This window comes from Ixodes scapularis, unplaced genomic scaffold (genome assembly GCF_016920785.2).
Source record: "Ixodes scapularis isolate PalLabHiFi unplaced genomic scaffold, ASM1692078v2 PGA_scaffold11__112_contigs__length_91849675, whole genome shotgun sequence".
Taxonomy (NCBI): domain Eukaryota; kingdom Metazoa; phylum Arthropoda; class Arachnida; order Ixodida; family Ixodidae; genus Ixodes; species Ixodes scapularis.
The window spans coordinates 81,878,075-81,886,266 of NW_024609837.1; the positions used below are offsets into that span (position 1 = coordinate 81,878,075).

General features: G+C 50.3%; 1 pseudogene; it reads left to right on the forward strand.

Moving 5' to 3' along the window:
• Positions 1-412: 412 nt before the first annotated feature.
• On the forward strand, positions 413-1,906 carry LOC121835103 (annotated as a pseudogene).
• The last annotated feature ends 6,286 nt before the right edge of the window (positions 1,907-8,192 follow it).

An 8,192-nucleotide genomic window follows, 5' to 3' on the forward strand; every position in this document is an offset into this window, starting at 1 on the left:
TAGGCCAATCGGTGCACTCCGTCAACTTCGGCCCCAACTTCTTGTTTGACGAGTTTAGGGCCCCAGTTCTCAAACTGCGAAGCTCCGCCTGACGCCTATCTGTTGCGCTCCGCTTGGGGGCGCGCGCGACGGAGTTTGCCCGGCAAGGCGCCAAACCCCACGGCCGACCCGGCATAGCAACACGTGAAACACGTTGCGGGTAGTGTGCGGCGGCGGTGTTTCCGTTTGGTTACGTTTGTGCTCGTAGCCGCTTGTGTGGTGTTTGTGCATCGTTCTGCAACTGCACGAACCATGCCACGCTCTTTCGTGCAACGGTGTAAAACCGGGTACGATTCTGTGCGATCTGCGGGAGAGAGAGAGAGAGAGAATCAACTTTATTCAAATCGGCCCAGCAGTTTTGCTTTAGGGCGAGATGAGGGAAAATAGGATTACCGCCTGTCCCGTCCCACCATCCGTCGACGATGATGGAGGTGGAGGTGCATCAGGTGACGGCTCGGAGTCCTTGGACCCGGGCGGCATCTTCGGCCTGCCGGACGGCCCAAAGCTGGTCGCAGTACTTGAAGTCTCCCATAAGTTCAGGGGGGTCTCTACAAGAAGGGAGGAGGGCGGGGGGCGGGGGGGGGGGGGGGGGGGGGGAGGGGGGTTCGACGAAGTGTATTAGATGCACATAAAATAAAACCGACTGCTGACTATGTCCCTGCCGTACCTGAAACCCTCAAATTGTTAATCCCCAAATGTCACATGCCTGAAAACAAGCTATTTTATTGCAAGATATGATTTTGGTTTCACCAATGCTGGGGCTGTGGAGGAGGGTTCCAGACCATCCGTTAAAATCAGTGGGGGGTCCGAGACCCCCTGAGACCCCCCAGACTTTAAGCCCTGGCTGGTCGGCCAGGTCGTCGCTGGTGAGCGCCTCCTCCCAGCGGCGGCGACCGCAGCCGCGGCCGCCCCTGGCCCCGGCGCGGTGCGGGAGAGAAGAAACATTTTTTCAGGCCACCCAGGGACGCTGACCGCCTTGAACTCTGGAAGCGCGCAGTAGCAAGGCTGGACAAAAAGCTTTCGAGCGAGCTCGTCTTCCGTTTGCGATCTTCACTTCCACGATGATGACATCTTGAAGGTCTTCGAGCACTACGTTTGTGGTGATGTGGTAGTGATACCGTGCGACAAATGGGCACTGAAGTACGACGCCGTGCCTCGCCTCTTCCCGAATCGTCCTAAGTATCTTTTTAAACCGACACGGAAACGCAAAGCACCTACTCGCAGACTGTCCCCGGCAAAAAGCAGGCGCCGAAAAGAACAATTAAGGTGAGCGGTCGATTGCAGCAGTTCAAGGCGAGCCGAATGTTGTACTTGTTCATGTGGAGGACACATTGAAGACCGCTGGAGAGGCTCGTCGATCAAACGGAGCTAGCTTGAGCAATGATATTCAGGCTAGGCTACTGGAAATGACATTTCCATGTGTTACTCCTGGCTAAATGAGTGATGAGCACAGCTACTTTAGAGGCTCACCAGACGACAGTGTTGCGTATTACCTATCTGGGTATGTTGTACGCAAAATGAGCAAGCGCACAGAGTGCCAGTTGTGCCTGCATGACATTAGTTCAGCAGCTCCTGTCGTCGGTTCTGACAAAAACTTGACCATATATCGGAGCTTCAAGGAAGGCAGCCTGAGGCACCCTAGCATCAAGAGGCTACACTTCGTGAGAGTTGTATATGAATCAGTTTCACTCTCTCGTGATGAGGAAGGTCTCTGTGGGGACTTGTTTTGGAAGGTTCTGGACGAGCTGGATGAGTACCATGTAACGCGGCTGGGTTGTGTATGCATTTTTTACGCGAGGGATGTCAACCGTCGCCTGCAATTCTCGAGAGAGTCGCCATCGCCTGCAAAAAAGCTCGTCTATTATGAAACCGTGTTCAACAATTCCGTTGTGTGTGTGTCCTTGTGCCTCGCACTAAGTGCTTTTCGCGCCACCGAGAGAATAAAGTTTCTTTGCTTTGCTTATTTTTCGTTTTCAGTAACGAGTGTACGCAAAGAGTGGCGGTGATACTTTCCGGGCAGCTTCGCCGCTGCTGCTTTCTCCTGTTCATTCCGCTCATTTAAAGCCTCTCCCCAACGTCTGAAGAGGTCCCTAATGACTGCAAAAATCGGAGGCGCATCGCATGACAGAATTTCAAGGCAAAGAATGCCATAATTTCAGACAAACCCCCGAGATTGGGGAAGAGATGAAGGACAACACAACACACCGAGTGTCACACAGAGTTGAGACTCTGTGTGTTGTGTTGTCCTTCGTCTTTTCCACAGTCTCGGGGGGTTTGTCTAAAATTATGTTAAACCTTCACCAGCTCGTTTGCGCCATAACGTTTTCGTAAATAATTCCACTTGCTGCACAAACCGCCAGCGCGCCGCGCTACGAAGCGCAGGGCACCGGGCTAACGGTGGCCGCCGCGCCATCTGGCTAGCGGAAACGAAAATGGGCCACGCATCGACGGCCGCCGCTGGGGGAGTTTGATAACTGAAGGGATCTAGTAACGTTGGTTTTAATAAGCGCGTAAGAGTGAAGTGTAGTAACTCTTCGTGGTTGAAAATAGGGTGCACGTGTTGTTTTGATCATGATCATGCAGAAAGATGTAAGAAACGAATGCGCCGCTCAATTTGGTTTTGCTCGGACAGTGTGTGACCGCTCGGACGGCAGATTCCCGGCCCTTGGCGCCTGGCGCACGGATCATGTCGACCGTTCCGCTAGTCGCGCTCTTCCACCATAATTTTGAATGAGCATGATTGAAACATCACGTGTACCATATTTTCAGTCACTGAGAGTTACTCCAATGCAGTTATCAGGTTTGTTTCTCGCGACCGCCGCCAGGGTATTATTTCTGGCTTCTGGTTGGCCACATTCGAATTTCTGAAGACGCCCTGGAAAACGACCAGCCCGCTTTCGGCCAATGGCGCCTCCTCATTTGTCTCCTATAGACCTTTTCTGTGTACTCTCGTCCCCAGCCACCTAATAGGCGTATCCGTTATGGGCGACGAAAAAATACTAAAACGTTTTAACCTGTAACTAGTCAAAAAATATGGGGGAGGCAAAACAATAATGTGTGACGGTTACGCTTTTATCCGAAGTGTCTTCTACCGGCGCGGCGACGGCAAAACAATAGGTCTGTTCGATTCGCCCAGAAAGTTCTGAACCAGTTCTGTCCGAGTTCAGAGGAGTGCAGGAGTCGTGCAGCGGCGGCGCAGAACCAGTGCAGCCGCCGCGCTAGGACTGGCGCTGTGATCGGCTTACCGAGCGGAAGCGCAGAGTGTCGTCTGCATCTGTTGGCTCTTGTTTCTCCACGCCACGTTATATGCTACATTTAATTAGTCGCGGTTTGATGAGACCATTCGTGTTTTCTTATTTTTAAAGTATAATAACCGAATATTTTATGTGAATATTTTTTTCTCGAGTGTACTAAAAACGTTTTCTGCACGAAATGTGTTTCTGTCTGCATTTTTAACGGCCGTTCGGTTCCTGTCGTTTCCGTAAGCGTTCGTGTCCTTCACATTCATTTAGCAATAGTAGATTCACTCTAAGTCTTTCGAGTCTCGCCTTTCGACGATAGGTTCGCGGCATCAGGATGATTTTGCGCCGGGATTCACTGGCGACCGCGCGCGGTCGGTAGCGGTCACCTCGAAGACAAAGGCCTGATTATAACGTTTTGGCCAAGACAGGTATCGGCCGTAACTTTGGCGTCAAGCTGAAGCGTTTATTCTGATTCTCGAGAAAGACCTGCGTGGAACTACCAAGCCAATTCCGATTCTCGACGTTTTTCTCAGGCTCGTTAGTGGGCGTCCACAGATACCAGCGGACAAAGCATGTAGTATTATGCTCAGCTACGGGGCATGCGAGGGCCGATGGCCAATGTACTAAATCCCAGACATCTGCAATGTATCGGAGTCGTTAGTATGCATCCAAGAGCAACTGAAGTCGGGGACTATCAAGAGCGGAATACCTTTCCGTTTTCTGTAAGGAAGAATATCAACACTTTGGATCCTCACATAGCATCAAAAAGAAACAATTTACGTGAGCCAACATTTCAACACTTACCACAGGGAGCCAAACCTACACGAGCAGGTGCCTAAAACGCTTTCAGAGCATCATAATCAATCAAATTCCTACCCTCGGTTATAATCTCAATTCCGCGTCCACCGCGGGTACGTTATTATCCTAAATGAGAGGAAACGCAAACTCCGTATCAGCGTTATTGTTACACATCGCAGACTTTTAAGCGAGAGCTGCGAAAAATGGAACCGCCAGCAGAGACGGGCGAGGAGTGTCGTCTGTTATCGCCGTCTGCTCTTGTCGTCTGCTTCTGCACGGACGCTGAACTGACTCCGGAGCCGGTGCAAGATTTTGAGGAACTGGGTCTGAACTCGTTCAGAACTGGGATGAATCGAACGCGCCAGTGCAGCGGCCGAACAACTTCCGGTTGAATCGAATGCACCAGTTCCTGCACTGCTGAACTAGTTCAGCCAGTTCAGGCGAATCGAACAGACCTAATGTTTTCGCCCATACTGGAAGTGACGACAATTCAAGATGGCGGTGCCCTTGAAGAAAAGGTCTATAGACCATTCCATTTAGCGCTCTCTTGGCGGCACCATTTTGTTTGACAGCAGCGCCCTCTCCATACATCCGGGAAATTCAGAGGGTTCGGCGGGGTAAAACGAGAGAGAGGGCACGCGCCCGACTCCGCTAGCAGACGACAAAACGGGAGGTTGCCATTCTCCATCTTTGGGCTGTATCGGCGGGCTGTACGGAACATCAAACTCTCGCTCGTGGCTGCCGTTGTGAAGTGGTTCGCGTTCTTAGAATAGTTATGGCTACTCCAAAATCAGCCTAGAGCTCTCTGTTGTTCTACTTCGGTAAATGATCAACTGACATACCTTTTTTCCGTTACTTAAATAGCAGTTGAGTCAGCCGGCAGTACTACCCTCAACTACTGCGTGTATTGCGACGGGAGAGCACGTTCTAATTTATTATTTCAGACATCCACTCATGGTCCCTAAATGCCTACACCAGTACGAACTTTGTATAGTAAAAAAGGCACAGCCACCGGATTCACTTTTCGCCGGAGAGACCGGCCAGTCTGACACAGTTTTCCCTATTTTTTTTTATTTGCACGCAGATAACACCGCAATTGGACTCTGTTAGTCTTCTTATCTAGCATAATAATACACGATAACTGGCATACCAAAATCTGCGCATCTGCGCTTGAAATTTCCAAAATGACGCGATTTTAAGCAGAGTTTGTACGCCAGTCGGATGCTAGGTACTGCCCAGTCGGCGGAGCAGACGACATGCGGGTGAGAGGGGGAGGGCAATTTTTTCTCTTTTTACCCTCTCTGCTATGACCCTAATGGAACGGTCTATACACCTTTCCAAAAAACACTCCTAGGCCGCCGCCATGTTGCTGATGCTGATGCGGCTGGTGCGACTCTCGCGCCCTCTATCAGCTAGAAATTTTCTGCCACTCTCTGGGACTGTGAAGACCCGCTCAGCGCGGTTCTCTACCTACGTTTTTGCGGTTTTGCATTCGACGTTTTCTCGGCTCTCTTGAAAGTTTCCACTTAATTTTTTTTTATGCGTGCTGCGTACCCTTTTTGTGTTATCTTCCATTGTGAGAAAGAAGGCTGGTAAGTGCCTGCCATTCGAACTTTTCTGCTCGACATTCGCGGGAAACGAAGGAGGTGAAGGACGTCGAACGACCCTCGACTTCATTTGGTGAACATTGTTCTCCCCACTCCCAGAGATAATCCCCGTAGAATCCTCAGTCATCTCCGAAAATAGTTGTCCGGGTTGGGGTGAGAAACGGGTCAGTCGCGTTTGTTTCTTTGCCTTGGTGCGGTTGTGAAAAAAGGAAGCTCTCCCCAAAACCTGCCCCAAAACGAAGTCATCTCGGATTCCGTCCGATCGTCAAGATGTGACTTTCGTCGACTGTGACTGTGTTATTTGAGATCTTTCTCAAATAAATTCTTTTCGGATAACGCTGCATCGTGTGGTAGGTACTATATATTGTTCGGATGTTAACACTTCCTCAATTGTATGTCCGTGCCCTGTCCATCGGTAAACACGTTATTTGTGAGCGTGAAAAATGCATGCCTTTCGGCCCTTTTCTGTTGCAATTTATTTTTGACAGCAAAGCGCTTTGTCGTTTCACATGCGGCGAATCCCGCGGCGCCGTCAAGACTTATCCTAAGAAAAAAAACAAATAACTAGAACTAAACATTCCAGTCGCATTCGTCCTGTCGTGCGCGTACCCAACAAAAATAGTTTACAGCTTTTTTTTTTGTTGTTTTTCAAATGTGGAACAATGCTTTTTCAATGTCCTCGGGAACATACATGTACCATGAAACACAAAATATAGCGGGAAAATACGAGAATTCAGCCGCCAGCAGCGTTTGAAACTGCGCCTACGCAGGCTGCGCCCATTGAGATCACAGTCCACTCGGTTAGGGTTAGGAGGGACGCCGGTGAGAGTCTAGCCTCAAACTCAGTGACTGGGCTCGAAAACGGTTTGTTGCCCCTGGGGTCGAGTGTTTTTTGGAAAGGTGTATACTTCCCAACGAATGGCCAAACTCTCTACATATACGGCTCTGCTGCTGCAGACGCCGGCACGTGCGGCGCGTGGAACACCATTCCCTGCCACGGCCGGACTGGAAGCGCGTACTCTCTCTCTCTTCTTACGGCCTTTGCCATTCGGGCCATCGCCACCCCCCGCCGCAATTCGCGGGGGGCGCTGTCACCTCACCGCTGCAGGGCTTTAAATCCTGGGCTCCCCTGTGCCGTTTGCACAGAACGCGTCTGACAGTGTACCTCAGCGCTGTCGCAACTTGTGGCCGAGATTTTTATAGCCTTTGACGCCTGATCCTTACGTTTAGACCCTCAGCCACTATCTAATGCGCTGCTGATGAGCCCAAAACGGTAAATATTTGACGCCCATCTCCGAGAGATTCGGGAGTAAAAAGTAGTAAGTAGAGACAGCGAATGCGATTTCGGAAAAACTATACTCGTCTTTACCCCCAGGAATTCTGTTGCAGCTCAAGAACAGGAGGAGACGGACCCCTTCTACGTGGAGAAACTTTAAATGATAAACAATTCGTACACTCTCGTAAAATGTAAGCAGGCCCAATCTATCTATTGCCATGGTCTGCATCATCATTTCAGAGGCCGCACATGAAGTCGGTCAGCTGCTCTAGACGAGGGTGTAGAAGTCTGTACAATTTTCGCACAGTGCATATTACAGCCTAAAGTGCTTCCTCGAGGGCTTGTGCACATATCCAGCTGATTTTTCGTTTCTGTCCGTGACCGTCTTTGCATGGTTTATCAGAAATATTCTGAGGATCTTGTTGTAAATTAAACCAGCCAAGCGCTCTGAGTGACTGTTGTCAATGCCTTATGGGCAACTTAGGATTGGCGCGTCTTCAAGATAGGGTGCAATGAGTTGCACCCTATCCAGTTGCAAAACTTCGTGCACATTTGTACGCAGAAGGTGCTTAACAGCCTTTAAAAAAAAAAAAGCAACAATGTTGTCCAGAAGTGCGAGGAACCTAGGATTTGGATATTGAAGTCCACTTTTATCCTGGCCTTGTAATAAGACGAACTGAGGATCAACTCGTAGTCAACAGCATAACACAGGCGTCGCACCGAAACTCACTAATGAGTTTCACCAGATAGCCACCGACGTACACCAGACCAAAGTTGCCAAAACAACAACCTACGAAGCCCGAACTCCAGCGCAAAGCAGCTCGAAGGGACTCTTCGAGCGGGGTGAAGTGGGGTGAGGTGGTTGCGCCCCTGGCGGCAAGCAAGTGAACTACATACGGAGAAAATATGCCATTGACTCCCGGGAGATTGCAAAGGCCGTGAGAAGACAAAGAAAGCGCGCGCTTCCAGTCCGGCCGTGTCCCTGCATGGAGAATAGAAGGGTAGGAGAGGGCATGACGTCAGCCGCGTAGCCTCCACAAGCCATGCTCCCTTGACGCCTCGCCTCTTTCTCATTTTCCTCCTTACTCTCCTCACTTACCATCCCAACGTGACCACATCATGTGACCGTAGCTAGCCTTCGTCTTGCTATGGGGTACTAGAATACACCACAGTCTAGCCTTCGATCTGATAAAACCTACCAGACGGAGCGCGCGCAAGCCTGCAAGGAGT